Source organism: Macrotis lagotis, chromosome 1 (assembly GCF_037893015.1).
Source record: "Macrotis lagotis isolate mMagLag1 chromosome 1, bilby.v1.9.chrom.fasta, whole genome shotgun sequence".
NCBI lineage: Eukaryota > Metazoa > Chordata > Mammalia > Peramelemorphia > Peramelidae > Macrotis > Macrotis lagotis.
Genome location: NC_133658.1, coordinates 250,878 through 262,212, shown reverse-complemented (window position 1 = coordinate 262,212; position 11,335 = coordinate 250,878). Strand labels below are relative to the sequence as shown.

The 11,335-nt window shown below is 41.8% G+C and overlaps 1 long non-coding RNA gene across 4 annotated transcripts in view; it reads left to right on the top strand.

Moving 5' to 3' along the window:
• Positions 1-330: 330 nt before the first annotated feature.
• Positions 331-11,335, top strand: part of LOC141493203 (uncharacterized) — a 44,286-nt gene continuing 33,281 nt past the window's right edge. Inside the window, exons 1-7 of one of the 4 annotated variants that reach the window (XR_012470148.1) lie at positions 331-1,056; positions 1,819-2,102; positions 3,057-3,210; positions 6,225-6,288; positions 6,398-6,579; positions 7,088-7,302; positions 8,467-9,895. This is a non-coding gene — a long non-coding RNA (uncharacterized LOC141493203). Of the gene's footprint in view, positions 1,057-1,818; positions 2,103-3,056; positions 3,211-6,224; positions 6,289-6,397; positions 6,580-7,087; positions 7,303-8,149; positions 9,896-11,335 lie in introns of those variants that run through there. The other 3 variants (XR_012470146.1, XR_012470147.1, XR_012470149.1) reach the window with 3 other exon arrangements.

The following is an 11,335-nucleotide window of genomic DNA, read 5'->3' as shown; positions in this document are numbered from 1 at the left end:
TAGAAATTAAAAACCTCTCCAGGGTACTGGACTTGGGGCTTGTTACCTGTAAGTATTTGCTAGAGCCTTGGATGGTTTAAGAACAGGTTCAACAGGTTTGGGTGCTGAGTCTCTCTCTACCTAAGACACAAAGGGCTGCTATCCTCCTGGACTCTGGAGCTAGCCCCACAAAGTTTGATGGGGTGTGGGATGTGGCTGAATTTTTAAAACCTACCAAGAGAAAGGGAGCAGGGAACCAGAAGCTGGACTGGGACCGCAGCAGAGGGTTCTGGGAATGTGTATTTTGTTTCCAGTTTTTTGACTGTCACAGTATTAGATCTGTTAGGAATATTTCTGTACTTAAGGTTTGTTTCTGACTCCTTCTGGTCTCCTTCTGGCAAGGACTCAGCAATGAGACCTCTGTGGCAAACAGTTTAATGACTTCTCTTGCAATGAATTTGGGGGGCTTGTTTTTTTCCCAATGTTCCACTCCCCCACCTCCAATGAGTTTTTCTATCTTTGCTGAGCTTGTTAGCTCTCTGGTCCCCTGGCTGTTGTCCTAACCCATTATCATTTAATATTTCTATTAGCTATAAGTTGTGCTCTAGCCCCTCCTTGGACATCCTTTCTCCCAGTTACTAAAAACTCAGCCTTTTGTTACATTTGGTTTTCTTTGCCAGGTTCTGCTCTTAACAAGCTACAAGAGTGCTGAGACTCTTCTAGGACTGTGCCACACATTTGTATTTATTCTGTGGCCTGCCCTCAGTCTCCCTCTTCTGAATATTCGTTTTCTATTTTAACCCTTGTTAGTGTTGAGTTCTCTATGTGTTCACGTTAGTATGGAGGCAGTTTCCATTTTTCTTCCTTACTGAAAATATTTCCTCTCTGTTCTTTCAGAATTGATTTTTGATCCTCCACCCTCTTGGGCTGATCTTCCTTCTGGAGCTTTTAGTCCAAGGGATCTGGTTTGTCCTTCCTCTGATGTCTCCTTTCCTCTACCAGAAATTTGGAGATGGAGCAGTGACTTTTCCCAGGGTTCTCATCATTACCACCCCAGTAACCAGTTTCTCTCTGTTGGTGAGAACAAATTCCAAAACAGACTTTCCCCTTGTTGGGGAGGGATGGAACGATCCTTGTGAAATATCAAAAACCGACTAGCTCTTCTGCCTCCACCTTGGTTCTCTACATAAGCACAGTCACCCATCATATGTACTTAGCACCTACTTTTCTGAGATCTCTTCCCACTTAGAGGTTTATAGCATGTTTTCTCACTTGGCCAGTCAAGAAGGAAAGAGGTACTAAGTCGCCTCCATGGCAGGCTTTTGATTCTGGTTGAGCCGTTAAACAAAAGAGCTCCTCTTTACCACAAGGTAAATGGTCCAGAAACATCTCTGCCGATTCTCTGAAATAGGGAGCATCACCTCTCTCTGGAAGCAGACTCCCAGCCTCTTCCATGAGGGAGTGGAGCACATTATGTAGGATTCTCATTGGACAGTTCCCCTGTTGCACATTTAGAGGATGCTTTGGCTTTTCCTATTCTTTTATGTCACCCAGTCCAGGTGTTCCTAACAATGGCGCTTGTATAGAAACTGTGATATCACAGCTGTGCTGGGAGGGAGGAAGGGCCAAAATCCCAGACCTCCTTCCTGATAGCTTCCTCTAATCCCTTCTCTATGCAGCTGCAAGAGTGATTTCCCCAAAGCACCAGCCTGAGCCTGGCACCATTCTAAGCAATTTCTCTAAGAGCAGGGAGAGGGCTGCGGGAGGGAGGCAGGGTAGCATTGCCCTTTAGCGCCATCTAGAGCCACATTCTTGACCTGGTACCCTGGTACCTTGCAGCCCCGGAGCTGGGATGCCAGTGATGTTTGGTCGGGTGCGAAGCATCCAGGTGAGCAATGAACCAGACCGAGCCAGCGGAGGGGCCTCCAGAGACAGCGGGGAGGGCTGGCAGCCAGGGCTGGAGCAGGTACTCTAGAACGCATCAGGAATGTGGAGGCTCGCAGCCTGGAATGGAGAGCTGGGCCACCCCTCTTACAGCTTCTGTGCCAGCTTCCTGGCCCAGCCATGGAGAGCATTGGTAGAAGAGTCTTCTTTTTTTATCGTTGATGGATTGGTTTCAACAGGTGAGTCTCTATGAAATGATTTCTTTTGCCTTATTTTAAGCAAACATCATGTTTAAGCTGTTAAAATGTCATTGTGCCTGGCTGGTTGGTCAGATTGATACTTTTGGATGGGCTTAAAAAGTCAGAGGGAAGTAGTCTTCCTCTCAACAGGGTCATCCTGTAGGACCTTGACCATAAGAATAGCAACAGTAATAATAATAGTAATAATAATAATAATAATAGTAATAATAATAATAGTAATAATAATAAATAGTAGTAGTAGTAATATCAAAAGCTAGATTTTATATATCCTTTAAGGTTTGCACAGCCCTTTCCACATGTTAACTCATTTGATTCCATCAACATCTTTGGGAGGAAGAGGTTATTAACCCTATTTTACAGGTAAAGAAACAGCCGTAGGGAAATGAAGTGACTTACCCAGGGCCACACAGTTAGGAAGTGTCTGAGGCAGGATTCAAACTCAGCTTTGAACTGTCTGGAAGACTTCAAGTCCACTCTGCCAGCCCTAAACATAGGAGAGAGTTTATGTGTAGCTGTGGGGGGTGATCTCATAATTTAGCTCTTAGGTCAGGTGGGCTGAGTGAGCTCCCCCACTGAGAAAAAGTGGGGAGAGAGGAGTGAGATCCCAAGTCCTGAGCAATGTGGATTCAATCCCAAGGTAGCAGCCTCTTCTTGCTTCTGGGTTTTTTTTTTTTAGATTTTTGCAAGGCAAATGGGGTTAAGTGACTTGCCCAAGGCCACACAGCTAGGTCATTATTAAGTGTCTGAGACCGGATTTGAACTCAGGTACTCCTGACTCCAGGGCCGGTGCACTGTCCACTGCACCACCTAGCCGCCCCTCTTCCTTCATTTTCAAAGAACATTGACATCATAGATGATGTTTTTGACTTGCCAGTGAATTGAATTTCAATAGGCAGAGTTGTCTAAAGTCAACAGCCTTATTTTCTCTTGCAGAGTCACCAAAGTCCAACGGCCGGACAGAAGTCAGCAAGAATAGCAATGACCCAGTGGATGATGGTAATACCTTCCATGTCTGACCAAGTTTTAATTGCTGGAACAAATCATTTTGTTTCCCATTTCACCAGGGGGTGTCTTCACATGCTTGGGGGTAGGTATTCCACTAACTTATTAATGAGTTTGAGATCTGTCAGATGCTTTCAACCTGGTTTAACCCTTCTCCCCAAGTGTTTTTTTTTTTTTTAACCAAGGTGTAGCCACTGCCTAGACTACAGATTCTCAGAGTCACAGGTGGGAATTAGATGAAGGTGTTCACCAAAGGTGGAAGAATAACCCTGAACAAATGGCATAGTTACTAGGCCTCCCTGAACATCTCGGACACCCCTTACTGAAATGACAGGACCTTTGAAATCTCCCTTAGGTGCGGCTAGGTGGTGCAGTGGACAGTGCACCGGCCCTGGAGTCAGGAGTATTTGAGTTCAAATCCGATCTCAGACACTTAATAATGACCTAGCTGTGTGGCCTTGGGCAAGCCACTTAACCCCATTTGATTTGGAAAATGCTAAAAAAAAAAAACAACAAAAAAACCCTCTCTGAACAGTTACTATCACACAGAATGTTCTTGTGGAGTCTTTGGCTGGGGAGTGTGGCAAGGAGGTCCTTTAACTGGTGAACTAATGCTTACCCAAGATGAACTGAGTTGTCTTCAGTTTATGGTCCACTTTACCTTATTTAAGGAGTTACTTTGTTAATAGGGTTGCAATTTTGTTAATGGAAAGGAGCAGGCCAACTATGAGAGAAAAGGCAACTTCACAATGAAAAAGCACTTACTGAGCAGAATAAAAATGCATAATATTCTCTATTACCTACAGTTAATTTGCAGATGACTGACATGAATGCTTCAAGGCTGATAGCTGGGACACTGATTCCAGGAGTTGTTTGGTGACTAAGCTAACTGAAAGAGTAAAAGGATCAAAAAAAGATCTCAAAGAGAAGGTCAAAGTAATTAGAAGTTAATAAGTAATTGACTTGGTAAGACAAGGTGAGAATTGATGCAGAAGCTAAAGGAAATTGAGAATGACTATCAGGTTGTTAAAACTATTAGAGGGTGGGCAGCTAGGTGGTGTAGTGGATAAAGCACCGGCCTTGGAGTCAGGAATACCTGGGTTCAAATCCGATCTCAAACACTTAATAATGACCTAGCTGTGTGGCCTTGGGCAAGCCACTTAACCCCATTTGCCTTGCAAAAACTAAAAAAAAAAAAAGAACCTCTGAATATTGGAACAGCCTATTCTCCTTCATGATGTCTCTGATCCTCTTTAAGAACAAAGGATACACAACAAAATCAACTTTTGTCACTTACTTTGGGATGTGGGGGCTGGAGTTTAGATTTTGAAAAATATTTATTTAGTTATTTTTTTCCTTAAAAAGTTGGCATAATTTGCTTTTGTCCCCATCTAGTTTTCATTTATAATTTCAAAAACAGGCTTTACAAAAGTTCATTGTGTCTCAAATGAAGTAAACCCTTAAATGCAAATCAGTCTGACATTAATTGAGTGACCAATAATGACCCTCAGTCCAAACCTCATCAACACATTAAGTTTTGAAGGCTTAAAATGAGTATAAAATAGCAATTTTTCCCATTCTGGTTTGAAACCTAGGGCACTTCCTCTCAGAGACTGAGATTTTCATGGGGGTATATTGTATCATCTTCTGTCTCAATTCTTGCCTAGCTCCTAGTCATTGAATAGGTGCTGTTGCAGAAAAACTGAGACCTGGAAAAGACCTTAATTTAGAAAGACCATTGTCATTCAGTGCATCCCAGGCCATTGCCAGTCATCTTGCCTTTTGTCTTGTCTTTTTTTTTGTTTGTTTTTTGAAAGGCAATGGGGTTAAGTGACTTGCCTAAGGTCACAAAGCTAGATAATTATTAAGTGTCTGAGCCTGGATTTGAACTTGAATCCTCCTGACTCTAGGACCAGTGCTCTATCCACTGGGCCACCTAGCTGCCCCAACTTCAGTAACACTTGAAGAGAGAGTCAGGGTGATGACTCTGTGCAGTTCTTGAATGCATTTCACACACAAGTCAAGACATTATCCTCTTGATGTCATTGGTTCTCTTTGAGTCTGAAGAATGAACCCACAGGTGTTAGTTAGGAAACTATATAGTGAGAGTTAGAGGGACAATGGAAGATCATTTATGGTTGGGAGTTCCCAGCTCAGGAGCCATGAAGCAGCTTTTCATAGATCAGATAACAACAGAGGTCTCTGTCCTCTCAGAGCATGCATCCAAAAACACCCTCCAAGACTTGTCAAAATAGATGACTTCTACCTACATCTGGTGGCCTGAAGGGGCCTTCAAGGGATTTTCAAAGATTACAATGATTGGATCAAGTCCATGATGCTGTTTTCATCCCTGTGGAACATTAAAGGCAAAGGGTGAATACAAACAAAGCCAGTGGGGAACTGAATATCAGTGAAGAAAATGGGGTCTGGAATGGGATTTAGACTTCTGGACTATCTAGTCATTTGAAATATAGGAAGACAGATTCATGGGATTAAATTGACATGTTTCCACAGATTTAATGAAAAGGCCTTTAAATTTAAAAGGAAGGGGAGGACCTATATGTCCTCCTTCTCCTCCTCCCCCTCCCCCCCTCCTCCCCCTTATCTCCCTCTTCATTTTTCTCTTTCTCTCTCAGACCTGACTTCACTATTTGCTCGTTGTGTGACCCTTAACAGGCAGTCGCTTAGCTTCTGCATCAATCAGCTCAACTATAAAACGAGGCTAATAATAACTTACCTCCCAGAGTTGTGAGAATCAAAAGATCTAATATTTGTAAGGTACTTAGGCAAAGTCTGGCACACAGTAGGCACTTCATAAATTCTTGTTATGTCTCCTGCCCTCAGACCAGAGCACTTGGTGCATAGTACTTATTTCAAAGAAAAAAGGAGATAAAATGTGGACTAGGTTATCATTGTACATTACAAACTATATTTATTAGTGATTGGTAATGATGTCATTGCAGAGCACTGTATAAAAAAGAGGAAATAGAGGAAGAGTTTGGTTAATAAATCATCAGCACAGGCAAGCCTAGAAGAGTGTGCCAGGTCTGTCAGCATGCTCTATAGCATGTATTTCCATTCATTTTCATTTTCTCCTAGTGAAAGGGATGAATTGATGCACCTGCTGAGATCTGAGATCACAAACCATCCTGAAAATATTGCTGTATGTAACCAATTGCCTTAGTCTTTTGTGAGCTTTGAGAATTTTGGTTTTATCACTGAGGAAGTGAATTATTTCTCAGCTTCATATGACTGATTTTATCTTCACTCAGACCATTGGGATGCAAATCATGTTGCCATGGAGATGAGGCACTCCAGAAGATACCACCCCTGCATCCACTAGCTTGTAACATTTTGGGACTAGGATTTCTGGAAACTGAAAGAGAGGAACTGCAAAGAAGTTTAATTTAGCCGAGAGTTGAAGTTTGGGGTTTGTCCTCCATACTGGGACCAGGTGGGCAAGCAAAGAGTGTTGGAGAAGTCACAATTTTATGGCATGACATGAGACACCTCCCAGATCAGTGGCATCAATGCAGTACTAAATGCTCTTTGGGTATTGCTTCCTTCAACCAGCCACAGATCAACTATGCATTCCATAAATCATGACTAAGCACCTCCTATTTCACCCAACATTCACTAAAGAGGTGTTCAGGTGGGGCAGCTAGGTGGCGTAGTGGATAAAGCACCGGCCTTGGAGTCAGGAGTACCTGGGTTCAAATCCGGTCTCAGAAACTTAATAATTACTTAGCTGTGTGGCCTTGGGCAAGCCACTTAACCCCATTTGCCTTGCAAAAACTTTAAAAAAAAGGTGTTCAGGAAAGAAAGATGGCTCTGTAAGAAAGGTTCTTTCATTCCTTCACTTCTTATAACATTTTATACTGAGCTAAATATATTGTGATCCCAATTCAATCAGTGCTCAATAGTTACAAAATCTTGTTCCTTGTTCCTAAATTCATCTCCAGAATCAAAAGGAGTTGGAACTTTCAAAGTCTGTCTGGAGCAACTTGAGGATTCCTCTCAGGGTCTCTTTCTGGGCAGGAAGCACAATGAAGGTCAACAAAAGGAAGATATAGAAGAGGGTGAAGTCCCACTGAACCATTAGCACAACCAACCCTCAGCAACCTTGCACTGACATCTCTCCTGCACTCTTTCCTCCAGTGCCCTTTTACCTATGCAGGTAAAGTCCTCATAGGCTCCCTCTCCCCTTCTACTCCCTGCCCCCTTCTACTCTACCCCAACCCAAACATTACTCATCAGTGTTCCTTTCCAGGGAAGTCCAAGGCCTCCAGGAGAAACTCTGTGGGTCAGTCCAAATACAATGAAATTCTGAGTAAACTGTAATCCAAAAATGGGGTAAAATCCCAAGAATATATAATGCTCCTTTCTCCTGGCAAATCACTTGCCCAATTCCTACCAATTGTCAATTGAATCCTTATGGGGTGACCAATACTACTCTTGGGGTTCTAAGGTAACCCTATATGAGCTCCCTTTAATTAATAAGTCTGTTTTATTAATAATAAGGACATGAAATTAGTGGCCTAGCAAGGACAGTGGTTATAAAACAGTTCTCTCTACTCTGCAAACTTCAGGGACCCAAGAGAGTAGTTATGACTTTGATGTACAAGGTGCCAGGGGCCAAGACAACTCATAAGCCTAGGGTTCTTAGCCTAGTCTCTGGCAGGTCTGGCTCTCTTCAGCACCACTAGATGGTACAACAGTGTCATCTGGGCAAGTCACCTCAGTTGACCTCAGTGTCCTTGACTGCCAAATGCAACTGGGAAGGGGGAAATCAGGAAAGGTATCATATAAAAGTTGACAATTGAGTTCAATCTTGTTTTTTCTCCCCAGTTATATTATATTTAGTTTTTTTCTATTTTTATTTAAACTTAAGGGAAAAATTGTCATATGAGTAGCAAAACATGGGAGGATTCATAATTTGGAGCCATACATTTCCATTTCAAGAAAAACTAAATAACGAATATTACACATTGTGTTCAGAATTGTTTATCTTTGCTTCCTTGTAGGTTTACTTGGAGGGCTAGGTTGTGCAGTGGATAGTATGCTGGTCTTGGAGTCAGGAGGATGGGGGTTTGAATCCAGCCTCAGACACTTGATACTTACTAGTTTGGACAAATCACTTAAACCTGCCTTGCATTCAGAGCCATCTCCAGTTATTCTGATTCATATGTGGTCACTAGATCCAGTTGGCTCTGGAGAAGAAAGAGATGACTTAGCATAACACCCTTCACTCAAATCCAGTTCCCCTGATTATCATGATATCACCTCTCTGATGTCTTGGCCTTCTTCAAGAATGGACAATTTCATGATGGTGCTTTTCCAGGTTCTGGATAGTGGATGATGCTCTTGAGATTTCCCAGTCACCAATGGAGTAAAACAACGGTGTCCTTGCTCCCATGCTGCTTAGAATGATGTTTCCGGCTATGTTTTCAAGTGCCTTCACTGAAGATGAACATGGCCTTAAGGTTAGCTCCCACACTGATGGTAAATGCTTCAGCTTGAAAAGGCTACAAACCAAGACCAAAGTGGAGGGAGGGTTGGTGTGAGAACTTGTGTTGGCAAATAAAACTTAGCTGCAACAAAGGATGGATTGATTCTCTGCTGCTTGTGCTCACTTTAATAACAATTAACACCTAGAAAACACAGGTGCTCCATCAGTCAGCATCACATCGTCCAGGTGTGGAACCATTAATTATATTTATTTATTTGCAAGGCACTGGGGTTAAGTGGCTTGCCCAAGGCCACACAGCTAGGTAATTATTAAGTGTCTGAGGTTGGATTTGAACTCGGGTACTTCTGACTCCAGGGCCTCCAGGGCCGGTGCTCTATCCACTTCACCACCTAGCTACCCCGAGCCATTGATTATAACAAAAGAAGGTTTGCGTTCTGTGGACAAGTTCACAGTGTCCTTTCCAGGGAGGTCCACATTGATAATGAGGTTGACACTTGTATTTGGGAGGCTGCAAAAGAAAAATATGGAAGAGAGGAGATATTGGACTGACCACCAAACTGAAGGTCTACAGAGTCATTGTGTTGACCTCATTGCTATATGCCTGTGAAACCTGAACACTCTACTAGCACTATGTTAGGAAACTGGATCTCTTAAGTCCTTGCTCAGTTAAACTGCCAAACATTCTAACATTACTACAGAGAGTGCAACTATGATGGGCTGGTCATGTTTGTTAGAATGCCAAAAGTATGTTTGTCAAAAAGACTATCTTATGGAGAACTCACACATGGCAGGTGCTCACAAGGGAGTTAGAAGAAGCGATAGTGAAAGTCTTGAAGAACTTTGGAATTGATTGTACAGCATGGGAGACACTAGCACAGGACCATCCAGCATGGCATGCCCTCATCAGTGAGTGTGCTGTGCTCTTTGAGGGAGACAGAGCTGAAGCAGATCAAAAGAAACATGACATCCTAAGTTTAGAGTCCCCACCCCAGGTGTTCACCTGGACTATTTGTGCCCAACCTGTGGTAGAGCATCTTGAGCTCATATCAGTCATATCAGCCACAGTTGGACACACTGTCATTCGTCTCAAGCAGAGTGATGATTCGGTCTTTTTTGAAAATGAAGGACAAGAACCAATGATAGCTATTTACTACTGTGTCTTGTGAACTTAACTTATTCCACTGATCCACTATTCTATTCCTTAGCCAGTAGCAGTTTTGATAATTTCTGTTTTATAATATAATTTTAGATCTGTTCTGGCTAGGTCAGCTTCCTTTGCATTTGCCCCCATTAGTCACCTTGTTATCCTTAACCAAATATTTTATCTGTATCTCTAAAACATTTTTTTTTGAGTTTGGTATGGCACTGAATAAAGTAGATTAATTTAGGTAAAATTATCATTTTTATTTTATTCTCTCAGACTATCCATGAATAGCTGACATTTTTCTTTGAGTGAAAAGTGTTTTGTTAATTGTATTCATATAGTTTCTGGTTTGTCTGGGTAGGTAGACTTCTGAGTATTTTATGATGCCTACAGTTATTTTGAATGGAATTTCTTTTCTATCTTTTCTAATGAGATCTATTTTTGCTTTTGTTTTGTCTGAAATAAGGATTGCTATGCCTGCTTTTTTTTTAACTTTAGCTGAGGCTTGATAGATTCTGTTCCAGCCTTTCCCCTCTACTTTGAATATCTCTGCTTCAAATATGTTTTCTGTAAACAACATATTGTAGGATTCTGGTTTTTAATCCATTCTGCTATCAGCTTATGTTTTATGGGAGAGTTCATCCCATTCACATTCACATTCACAGTTTTGATTACTAACGCCATATGTTCCTCCAAACTATTTTTCCCATTTATAATTTTGTTTTTCTTTTCATCCTATCCCTTTTCATCACTATTTTGCTTTTGAACATTTCTCCCTTACCCTCTCTTCTGTCTCCCCCTTTTTCTTTCCCCTTTCCCCTTCTACTTCTGTCCTCCCTTTTGTTAGCTTTCTTCCCTTTTCTTTCCCCTTTCCCCTGCTACTTCCCTAACTGAAATTTTGGTTATATGGCATAAGGAGTTTATTTCCCAAGAGTTCAAGGGTGCCTCCACTGTCCATCTCTATAAAGGTAATGGGAATAGATTGTCCTGTGACAGGAGTATTTCTATCTTAGTTATTTCTGGCAACATTCTTACTAGAATCCTACTTAATAGACTGATCCTTCATCTGAAAGATGGTTACCTACCTGAGAGTTAGTGTGGCTTCTGTGTGGATATGTTGTTCACTGGCTGACAGCTTCAAGAAAAAAACCAGGAGCAAAACAGAAGTCTGTATACATTTGTAGACCTGACCAAGGCATTTGATCCTATCATTTCTGAGGTCTTATGGAAAATTGTGTCACAATTTGATTGTCCAGAGAAATACATCACTATTGTACATCAATTTCATGATGGCGTGCTTGCCATGGACAGTGGGTCACATTCCTGTGATTTCACAGTCACCACTGGAGGGAAACAAGGCTGTATTCTTGCTCCCATGATATTTTCAGGCATGTTATCATATGCCTTCATGGAGGAAGCACATGGCATCCAATTCAGTTACTGCACAAATGGTAAATTTTTTTCTTTTTTTCTTTTTATTAAAGATATTATTTGAGTTTTACAATTTCCCCCCAATCTTGCTTCCCTAACCCCACCCCCACCCCACAGATAGCACTCTGTCAGTCTTTACTTTGTTTCCATGTTTTACCTTGATCC